This window comes from Castor canadensis, chromosome X (assembly GCF_047511655.1).
Source record: "Castor canadensis chromosome X, mCasCan1.hap1v2, whole genome shotgun sequence".
NCBI lineage: Eukaryota > Metazoa > Chordata > Mammalia > Rodentia > Castoridae > Castor > Castor canadensis.
Window position 1 is genome coordinate 77,005,511 of NC_133405.1, and position 12,351 is coordinate 77,017,861.

Below are 12,351 nucleotides of genomic sequence, written 5' to 3' on the forward strand. Positions count from 1 at the left end.
GACCCAAGTCCAACAACATTACTGCCTTTGCCCTAGATCTAAAGTCTGCATATGAGGGAGAACATATGATTTTTGGTCTTCTGAGCCTGGCTAACCTCACTCAGGATGATGGTCTCCAGTTCCATCCATTTACTTGAGAATAATAAGATTTCATTATTTTTTTTGCCTGAGTAAAATTCCATTGTGTATGAATACCACATTTTCTTAATCCATTCGTCTGTAGTGGGGCATCTTGGCTGTTTCTATAACTTGGCTATTGTGAATAGCGCTGCAATAAACATGGGTGTGCAGGTGCGTGGAGTAACCTGTGTCACATTCCTTTGTGTACATCCCCAGAGTGGGATTGCTGGATCATATGGCAGATCTATATTTAGATTTTTAAGAACGCTCTGTATTTTTTTCCAGAGTGGTTGCACTAGTTTGCATTCCCACCAGCAGTGTATGAGGGTTCCTTTTTCCCCACATCCTCACCAAAACCTGTTGCTAGTGATGTTTTTGATGATGGCTATTGTAACAGAGGTGAGATGGAATCTTAGAGTGGTTTTGATTTGCATTTCCTTTCTGGCTAGAGATGGTGAACATTTTTTCATGTGTTTTTTGGCCATTTGAATTTCTTCTTTTGAGAAAGTTCTGCTTAGTTCAGTTGCCCATTTCTTTACTAGTTCATTGATTTTGGGAGAGTTTAGTTTTTTAAGTTCCCTGTATATTCTGGTTATCATTCCTTTGATGTTTAGCTGGCAAATATTTTCTCCAACTCTGAGGGTGGTCTTTTCAGTTTAGAGACCATTTCTTTTGTGTGCAGAAGCTTTTTAATTTCATGTAGTCCCATTTGTCCATCCTTTCTCTTAGTTGCTGAGCTGCTGGGGTTCTATTGAGGAACCTATACCTCTAGTTTCAGTTTTTTGCAGACAGATAACCATTTTTCCCAGGAACATTTGTTGAAGAGGCTGTCTTTTCTCCATCGTATATTTTTGGTGTCTTTGTCAAAAATAAGGTGGGCATAGCTGTGTGGATTCATATCCAGGTCCTCTACTCTGTTCCACTGGTCTTCATGCCTGTTTTTGTGCCAGCACCATGCTGTTTTTATTGCTATTGCTTTGTAATATAGTTTGAAGTTGGGTATTGTGATACCTCCAGCATTGCTCTTTTTTGCTGAGTATTGCCTTGGCTATTTGCTGTGTCTTGTGTTTCCAAATGAACTTTAGGGTAGATTTTTCAATCTCTGTAATGAATGTCATTGGGATTTTGATGAGAATTACAGTAAACATGTAGGTTGCTTTTGGTAGTATGGCCATTTTTACTATGTTGATTCTACCAATCCATGAGCATGGGAGATTTTTCCATCTTCCATAGTCTTCCTCGATCTTTTTTCAGGGGTTTGTAGTTTCCCTTGTAGAAGTCATTCACATCTTTTGTTAAGTTTACTCCTAGGTATTTGATTTTTTTTTGAGGCTATTGTAAATGGAATTGTTTCCATATATTCTTTCTCAGTTTGTTCATTATTGGTGTATAGAAAGGCTAATGATTTTTGTACATTAATTTTGTATCCTGCCACCTTGCTGTAGCTGTTTATGGTGTCTAATAGTTTTTGGGTAGAGTGTTTTGGGTCTTTAAGGTATAAGATCATATCATCTGCAAATAAGGATATTTTGACAGTTTCTTTACCTATTTGTATTCCTTTTATTTCTTCTTCTTGCCTAATTGCTCTGGCTAGGAATTCCAGTATAATGTTGAATAGAAGTGGGGATAGTGAGCACCCTTCTTGTTCCTAATTTTAGGGGAAATGGTTTCTGTTTTTCACCATTAAGTATGATGTTGGCTATAGGTTTGTCATATATAGCCTTTACAATGTTGAGGTACTTTCCTTCTGTTCCTAGTTTTCTTAGAGCTTTTTTCATGAAATGGTGTTGGATCTTGCCGAAGTCTTTTTCTGCATCCATTGAGATGACCAAGTGGTTTTTGTCTTTGTTTCTATTAATGTGCTGTATTACATTTATAGATTTGCATGTGTTGAACCACCCCTGCATCCCTGGGATGAAGCTGACTTGGTCATGGTGAATGATCTTTCTGATGTGTTGTTGGATTTGGTTTGCCATTATTTTTTTAAGGATTTTTGCATTGATGTTCAATTGGGAGATTGGCTTATAGTTCTCCTTTTTGGAGGTGACTTAATCTGGTTTTGGGATGAGTGTAATACTGGCTTCATAAAATGAGTTAGGCAGTATTCCTTCCCTTTCTACTTCGTGGAACAGTTTAAGGAGGGTTGGTATCAGTTCTTCTTTAAAGGTCCGATAGAATTCAGCAGAGAATCCATCAGGTCCTGGACTTTTCTTTCTTGGGAGACTTAAAGTCGCTGCTTCAATTTCATTTTGTGTTATAAATCTATTCAGGTGATTAGTATCCTCTTGGTTCAATTTTGGATGGTCATAAGTATCTAGAAATCTGTCCATTTCTTGAAGATTTTCAAACTTATTAGACTATAGGTTCTCAAAGTAGTCTCTGATGATTTCCTGGATTTCCATGGTGTTTGTTGTTATCTCCCCTTTTGCATTACTGATTTTACTGATTAAGTTTTTTCTCTCCTCATTTTAGTCAGGTTTGACAGGGGTCTGTCAATCTTATTTCATTTTTCAAAGAACCAGCTTTTTGTTGTGTTGATTCTTTGTATGGTTCTTTTTGTTGTTGTTTCAAGTTCATTGATTTCAGCCCTTATCTTAATTATTTCTTTCCTTCTGCTTATTTTGGGATTTGCTTGTTCTTGTTTCTCTAGGAGTTTGAGCTGTAGTGTTAGGTCATTGATTTGAGATCTTTCTGACCTTTTAATATATGCACTCATGGCTATAAACTTTCCTCTTAGGACTGCCTTTGCTGTGTCCCATAAGTTCTGGTAGTTTTCATTTTCATTAACTTCCAGGAACCTTTTATTTTCCTCTTCTATTTCATCAATGACCCATTGATCATTGAGCAATGTGTTATTCAGCTTCCAATTGTTTGCATGTTTTTTACTGTTGTTTTGTTCTTTAGTTCTAGTTTTAATGAGTTGTGATCAGATAGAATGCATGGGATTATTTCTATTTTCTTATATTTGCTGAGGCTTGCTTTGTGCCCAAAGATATGATCAGTTTTGGAGAAGGTTCCATGGGCTGCTAAGAACAATGTATATTGTGCAGAAGTTGGATGAAATATTCTGTAGACATCAGTTAGGTCCGTTTGGTCTATGGTATGATTTAGTTCTAGAATTTCTTTATTGATTTTTTGTTTGGATGACCTATCTATTGGTGATAGGGGGGTATTAAAGTTTCCCACTACCACTGTGTTGGAGTCTATATATGTTTTTAGGTCCTTCAGAGTATGTTTGATGAAATTGGGTGCATTGATGTTGGGTGCATATAGGTTGATAATTGTTATTTCTTTTTGGTGTATTTCCCCTTTTATTAGTATGGAGTGTCCTTCTTTATCTCATTTGATCAATGTAAGTTAAGTTTGAAGTCTCCTTTGTCCGAGATAAGTATCGCTACTCCTGCCTGTTTTTGGGGGCCATTGCCTTCGTAAATCTTCTTCCAGCCTTTCACCCTAAGCCAGTGCTTGTTTTTGTCAATGAGATGGGTCTTGTGTAAGCAACAGATTGTTGTATCTCCCTTTTTAATCCAGTTTGCCAAATGGAGTCTTTTGATGGAGGAGTTAACTTCATTAACATTCAGTGCTAATATTGATAGGTATGTGGTGATTCCTGTCAAGTAGTTGTTTTTGTTGTTTAAGGGTTTTATTGTGTGCAGCTGAATCAGTTACTTTCTGATTCCTTGTCTTTTCTTTCCTGTGGTTTGGTACTGCGTGTCCTCTCATGATTTTGTTTGCTTTCACTTTCTGTGTGCAGAATTCCTGGAAGAATCTTTTGTAGTGGTGGCTTGGTGGTCATATGCTGTTTTAGTTTCTACTTATCATGGAAGATTTTTATTGTTTCATCTATTTTGAATGATAGTTTTCCTGGGTAGAGTATCCTAAGGTTGAAGTTATTTTCATTCAGTGCCTGGAGTACCTCACTCTATGCTCTTCTTGCTTTTAAGGTTTACATTGAGAAATCTATTATGATTATTTTATGGGCTTACCTTCGTATGTAAACCCATATTTGTTTCTTCTCTCTTACAGCCTTCAATATTCTTTCACTATTCTCTGTGCTTGTTGTTTTAATGGTAATGTGTTGTGGGGTAGTTCTATTTCATCAAGTCTGTTTAGTGTCCTAGAGGCTCCCTGTACCTGAATGGGCATAGTTTTCTCTAGATTTGGGAAATTTTCTGTTATTATTTTGTTGAATATATTACAAATTCCTTTTGCTTGCACCTCTTCTCCTTCTTCAATGCCCATGATTCTCAGGTTGGTCTTTTGATGGAGTTGGTGAGTTCTTGCATATTCCTTTCACAGTTCTTGAGTTGTTTGAGTAATAGTTTTTCAGTTTTTCCTTTAATTTTCATTTCATCTTTAAGTTCTGAGATTCTGTCTTCTGCTTGTTCTAGTCTGCTGGAGTGGCCTTCCATTGTGTTTTGTATTTCTGTTTCATTCTTTTTTCTGAGGTTTTCCATATCATGGGTCATTTCATCCTTAATTCATTAATCTCTCTATGGTGTTCTCTCTTTCACTTTGGTGTTTATTTAGGGCTCCTATGAGTTCATTTATTTGTTTTTGTGTCTTCTCATATTATCTTTGTTTTGTTGGAGTCTGGAACTGGGTATCCATTTTATTTATTTCCCTCTGATACCTGTATTCATTTATTTTGAGGGTAGAGAATGGTTTCCATCCCTTTTTCATCTTCCCATTGCTCTACTTGGTCCTGTTTCTGTCCCTGTTCTGTGTGTAATTTAGTATTTGCTAACTTACAATAGTAAAACTAACAAAGCAATGAAGGCAAGAAAAAAAAAGAAATCAACAGGGAGAGGTGGTGGACAAATAAAAAGGGAACTAAATAAACAAACCAACAAGCAAACAAACACATAAAAAATTCCAAGTTCAAAAACAATAGAATTTTGGTTTTAATAGTTCTGGTGTTACTCCTTAGCATCCAGCCCTGGTGTTGGTATTTAAGCAGAAGTTCTGTCTTAGTCTCACCAGGTAGTTGGGGAGACTTGCCAGATTTTTTCCCTGTATTTCAGTGGCAACTGCTTAGTCAGTTTCTCCCTCAGGAAGGTGTGGCTTGTCCTCAGGTTCCAGAGATCAGCTCTGTGGTTCACCAGCCGTCCTGCTTTGGAGTTGGGTTTTCTGGTTGGTTTACTGGGGTCTTGTTTTTTTTCTGTGCCCCCTTTCTCTGGCGCAAGGTCAGAGATCCATCAGCTGGCTCCCTGCTGTCAGTGTGTTATGCTGGTTTGCTGATTGTTTTTCAATTTTGCAATGTCGCTTGACTTTGGATGTTGCTCACTGGCTCAGGAGATGAGCTTTGTGGACCGCTATCTGCCCTATTTCAGGCAGTGGCTTATCACATGCCCGATATCGGCCCATGTGCCTTTCCAGTCTTTGTTTACTGAAAGTTTGTGTGGAGATCAGCTTCTTGCCCTCCCCCTCCTCATATGCACTTAGAGCACCCCGCCCCCTCTGCTACATGTTCCTTTTCAGTTCCTCATTTCTTCTTTTTTTTTTTTTGCAGGGTGGGGGTCAGTCTGTCCAGGAGGCTATGCTGGTTTATCCCAGGGGTGGCTGTGGGAATACCACATGCCACTTATTTGCTCACCTGTTGGTCTTCTGGATGTCTCCCAAGCAAGTTTGGAGCTGGCATCTGGCTGCATGGGAGCCTTCCTTTTTCTTGGTGTAACGTGGCATGGAGAAGCTTTGTATGGGCTGGGAGTTCAGGGTGTTGAAGCCCTGATTCCTCTTGGTGCTTTTTTTCTGCCAAGTTGGCTCCAGCATCTCAAAAGGTTTTTGATTGACAGAGCTCATGCTGTCTGCTTCCTCCCTCTAGTCACCATCTTGGATCCTCTTTAATCACCTCTCAAATATGCAGTGCCAGTCTTTTGAAGTTAGCTTACTTGTTGAATACAAAATAGATCCTAAACAATTCTTGATAATGTGTCTAGAGCAGGACAGGCAGATCTTGTATAAATGAGTAGACCTTGTATAAAACAGAACATGTAAAATAGACTCAGTTAAGAACTGAGGTCTTATGAGAAAGCGAGAGCACACAAGAGAGGTCTTAGGATAGGTAAGATACCCAAAAAACTAGATAGCATTTGTTGCTCTCAGTGCAGAGAAACTAATGCAGATACTTTAAAGCGACTGAGGCCAATAGGAGAAGGGAACCAGGAACTAGAGGAAAGGTTAGTTCGAGAAGAATTAATTTAGAAGGTAACACACATGTACAGAAAAGCAATGTGAGTCAACTCCCTGTATAACTATCCTTATCTCAACTAGCAAAAACCTTTGGTCCTTCCTATTATTGCTTATACTCTCTCTTCAACAAAATTAGAAATAAGGGCAAAATAGTTTCTGCCTAGAAGTGAGGGGGTAGGGGGGATAGGGTGGGGGCGGGGGAAGGGGGGAGAAATGACCCATACATTGTATGCACATATGAATAAAAAAAAAACTAAAGTCTTGTGCTTCCTAGCTGCTGATCAGTCCCCCTCATTCCTTATAGATTTTGTTTGTCTTTTCTTTCTTTCCTTTTTTTTTGTTTGGCAGTAATGGGGTTTAGACTCACTACCTGTAGATCTTAATGATCAACAAAAACTATGTTTCAAACCCAATGAGAAAGAGAGCATAATTCTATTGAACCTTGTTACAGGCTTACTAGTTCAGAGTGAGGCATGGAAGGAATGAAAGGTCATTTGAAGATGGAGTGAGGAAATGGGGAGGGTGGAATCTAAAGGAGGGAAAGAGGGGAATTGTGATGGGTAGTATGGTGTGCCACCCTCATCTTCAATGAAGGACTTCCCTTATTCCTGTAGCTGCCTGGAATGTTGCTTTTCAACATTCATAACTAACTCCCTCCTCAGGAATTGTCCTAGGCTGAGATATCTGCCCTTCTCAATGTTCCATACACTTCTCTTCCACAGGAGCAAACTGCAAGACCCAATTTTGCAATGTCTCTGAAGAGCCATCCCAACCTCAGAACTTCTCATTAGGTTCATCTAGTCCTCTGTTACAGCTTCTCCCTCTACTCAATACTGCTTCTTTTAGTCCCTCTCAGATGTTCTCAAGAGCATTCACCAATAAACTTCCTCCATGCAAATCTCTTACTTCAGAGTTTGTTTCCAAAGGCATCTAATGTACAACAGAAAGAAACATAATTCCAAATAACCTCATTATCAAAGTGGCTATGTGAACCTGATGTTTCAAGCTATTAAAAAAGAATCAAAAGGAAAGAGATAATGCTGCAGTTGATTAAACTTCTACATTGCAAATTTCAGTATCAGACCTACTTATTGGTGAATTGGATTGACAAGATTAATTAACTGTGTTCTGGCTTTGATTTGTTAAAATGAAGTAATAAGACTATGAACTAACAAGTACCTACTTGCTAAAGTCCTGACACATACCCTTTAATTTTAGCAGAGATGAAGTTCTCTGTATAAGCATAGGTACCTTATGTTATACAGTAGTTCTCCCTTATCCATGATTTTTAATTTTCACAATTTCATTTACTTGTGTTCAACTTCAGGTAAGAAGAGTAAGTTAAGTACAAAATCTTCTTAAAGAGTTATTGTTCTTAATCTCTTGTGCCCATTTGTAAATTAACCTTTTCATAAGTATGTAGGCCTACCTACATACCCTATATATATAGGGTTTGGTATTATTTGTGCTTTCAGGCATTCACTGGGGTCTTGGAATCTATCTGCTATGGGTAAGGGGAGGGCTGCTATATTGCATTTGGCTTATGTTATGATGTTTTTCTGATTTCAGAGGTTCTCTTCAGTTTGGGGTATCCCATGAGAAAAAATTTAATGTTTTCTATGTGAAAGAGCATCAGACTAGAAGACAAGAAGCAAAGATTTCAAATTCTTTGAAATATTGATATATGTAGGAACTTGGGCAAATTTCTTCCTCTCCAAGGGCCTCATGTTCTTCATTCATGAAATATAGAAATAGGGCTTCAGGGTCCCCTGCACATCTCAGATTCAACTCTAGTATTAAGACATTCATACAATGGCATGTTTGTAGAAGACCATAAGTGGAATATTGAAGTTCTGAGCAAAGAAATGACTGGAGCTGATCTCTGGCTCTGGCTCCAAGCCCACAGCACTTCTATTCCAAACACCACTGACACCACCTTCATCCTCTTCCCCTTTACCTCTGCATATCTGCATGCAGTCATAGGACAACAGTTAGCAGAATATGGAGGGGAATGGAAATCCATCAATTTATCTCAACCTGATGAGTAGGGAGGGGCCTGTGCCCATGGATATTGGACATTGAGAAGCATAGTCATGTCCCAAATGATTTACAGATCAAATACCCAATGGCTTGCTTGGATGATAGAGAAGAAAAATTAGTACTGGCACTGAGATACCCTGGAGCTCATATACCTGCTCAAAGCTGGTTTAGGCCCAATTTGTAATGAGAATAGAGAAGGTGCAGGTCTTTTATTTCTATGCCCTATTCTCCCATCCTAGAAAGCACACTTATGCTCCCTTTCTCTATTGAAACCTGTTAATTTATTCACTCAATAAATTATTATTAAGAATCAACTTTGTGCCAGACATTCTTCTTAGATGCTGGGTATTGAACAAAACAGAAAAATATCCCTACCCTTGTAGAGATTAGTCCATTGTCAGGGACAGAGACACTACACAAAATGAATAAGTAAATGCATATTATGATAAATGGTGACAAGCAGGAAAGGAGAGTAATAGCAGAGAGAGGACATCAATTTAAAATGGGATGGTTATAAAGGCCTCATTGAAAAGATGACATAAGAACAAAGACCTGAAGGAGTTAAGGATGCAATCTGTGGAGACAGCTGAAGGAAGAGTGTTCCTGGCAGAGGGAATAAGGAGTGCGGAAGTTCTGAGAGAAAACAAGGTTGTTATGTAAAAGATCAGAGTGAATGTGTTAGTGAAGGGTGAGTGAGAGCTAGCAGTAATAGTAGATACGGTCACAGAATCAACTGGGCAGTGAACAGGCAGATATCATGGAGTTCTTGAGGCCACTGTAAAAGCACAAGCTTTTTCTTTGAGATGGGAAGACATCAATCAGATGGTTTTAAGAAGAGTAAAAGCCATGCATGGTGGCACACGCCTGCAATCCCAGTACTAAGAAGGCTGAGGCAAGAGGACTGAAAGTTCAAGGCTAGCCTGGGCTACATAATGAGACCCTGTCTCCAAAAAAAAAGATGAGGAGTAACATGATACAATTCAAGTTTTAACAGGATCACACTGGCACATTGTGAGGTAGAAGGAAGGAAACACATGCTGGGGACAGGCAAAAAGAGACCAGTTAGGAAGCTATTGCAATAATCCAGAGGACAGATATTAGTGGCTTAGACCTGGCTAGAGAGATGAGATATGGTCAAATGTTGATATATTTTACGGATAAAGCTTATAAATTTTGCAAGCAGATTGGCTGTGGGATAAGAAAAGATCTCAGACTATTGCCACTCCTCCATAGAGTGCTCAGCTCCTAAAGTGGGTATTTCACTCAGAGGAAAGCTTGCAATTGTTCCCACTTCCAGCTTCAGAGTTCTGGTTTAGAGATTTTACCTGTGTGGGGGTGTGGCAATGAGGAGAGGAAAGAGGCTATTAAGTGAATAGCTTCCAATCTCTTCTCAAAGGAACTAAATTCATTTGCAACAAAGTATTGGAGCTATTTAAATCTAAGAGCCCTCTCAAAAGGAGGAGGATGGTAGATATCATGACAATACAGCCTAGAATATAGGCAGCTATTATTCACTAGAGAATGAGGGAATAAAACAGCTATCAAGACGCTGCCCAAGTTCAAAACAAATATCAAACACTGATCTCAGAAACTATTCCTTAACCACAATTTGATTAAGTTACAGTAGCCCCCCACCTATGGGGGATACATTCTAAGACACCCAGTGGATGCCTGGCACCCCAGATAGTATCCAGCCCCCCTCCCCCAACATACACACTTTTTTCCTGTACATATGTATCTATGATAAAAGTTTAATTTATAAATTAAATACAGTAAGAGATTAATAATAAAAGCTACATGAGTCCGGTCTTTCTCTCAAAATATCTTATAGTACTATATTCATCCCTATTCTTCTTGTGATGATGTGAGGTAATATAAGGCCTACATGATGAAATGAACTAAGGCAAATGATGTAGATATTATGACACAGCATTAGCCTACCACGTAAGGGTTACTTGAATTAAAGCACGGCAATACCCAATGGTTGATGTGATGAGCAAGACGGCTACTAAGTGACTGACAGGTGAGTAATGTGTATAGAATGGAAATGCTGGCCAAAGGGATGATTCACATTCTGGGAAGGATGAAGTGAGATTTCATCATACATATGATGCAGAGCAGCATGCAATTTAAAAGCTGAATTATTTATTCGATTTTCCACTGAATATTTTCAGTCCATAGGTGACCATAGAAAACTGAAACCATGGAAAGCTAAACTGTGGATAAGGGAACACTATCACATTTTGTAGTAAATTTATACCCGAAGACATTCCTGTGAAGATAGGGTCTAAATGATTGGCTGTGGTCGGGGAAAGAGTGGAAGAGAACTCTACTGGTATCACTGTCATCCTCAGTAACTGGCATAACCAAAGCTGTATCCACTTGGGGAGGAACATAAGAGACTTAACACCTTGAGGGCTGATGAGAAGGAAGGGCAAATAAATCTTACTGAAATAATTCAGCCAGTTTCTAAACAAATAAAGAAGCAAATAATAACAAGTGTGGGGGAAAAGCAATGCCCAGAGTTGCTACAATATATTCTCTAATGTCCAGTTTCCAAAAAAAAAACTATAAGGCATTCCAAATGACATATACTAGAAAAAACAGCAACCAGGCAATACAAACTACTTGTGAGAGTAATCAGATACTGAACTCAACAGGAAAGAATTCCAAAATAGTCATTCTAATATACCCATGAAACTAAGGTATAACTTGATAAAAATAGACATTAAAAAAAATGAAAATTCAGAGTTTCAAAAGCACAGTAGCCAGGTGCTAGTGGCTCACATCTATAATCCTAGTTACATGGGAGGCAGAGATTGGGAGAATTACAATTTGAGGCCAACCCAGGCAAAAAAGTTGGTGAAACCCTATCTCCACAATAACCAGAGCAAAAAGGGCTGGAGGCATAGGTCAAGAGGTAGAGCACCTGCCTCACAAGTGTGAAGCCCTGAGTTCAAACCCCAGTACCACCAAAAGGTAAAGTACAATACCATCAGCCAGATATGGTGGTGCACACTTGTAATCCCAGCATTTAGGAGGCTGAGGCAGGATGATCATAAGTTTGGGATCAGCCTGGGCTATGTATCATAACCCTGTCTCAAAAAAAATGTGTAATAACTGAAATGTAAAACAAGCAAAAAACAAAGGCTCAATACTAGGTTTGAATTGACAGAAAAAAAAAGAATTAATGACCTTGGAGAGATAGTGGTAGAGATTATACGTGCTGGACAATAGAGAGAAAGAGAATGAAGAAAATAAATAGAGGCATAGAGAAATGTGGGGGAACACCAATCCTATAATCATACACATAATGGTTAGTATAAAAAGAAAAGCAGAGATAGAAAGAAGAAGAAGTAATGGCTTTAAACTTTCCAAGTATATTGACAAAACAATAACCTACTCACCCAGAAGTCTCAATGAACCCCAAGTAGGATAAATGCAGAGAGCCATACACAGAAAAGGTATAGTAAAAATGCTGAAAGTCAAGGACAAGGAGAAAATCTTGAAACAGCAAGAGAAAACCCACATGTCACTTATTAGGGATTTCCAATAATATTAACAGCTGGCTTCAGAGCAGGAACAGTGGAGGCCAGAAGACAGTGGGATAACATATTCAAAGTCCTCAAAGAAACCACTGTCAGCCAGGCATGGTGGCTCATGCCTGTACTTCTAGCTGCTTGGGAGGTGGAGACCCAGAGGGTTGTAGTTGGAAGCCAGCTGGGCAAAAAGTTAGCAAGACCTCACCTCAACCAATTAGTTGGGCTGCTCGTGCATGCCTGTCATCCCAGCTATGCTGGAGGTGACAATTGCCATCCAGGACAGTCCAGACAAAAATCTGAGACCCTATTCAAAAAGCAACTAAAGCCAATGGGGCTGGGAGTGTGACTTAAGTGAGTTTAAACCTCAGTACTGCCAAAAAAAACAAAAAACTGTGAACCAATAATCATATATCCAGCAAAGTTATTGTTAAAAACATGAATGTGAAATAGACTTACC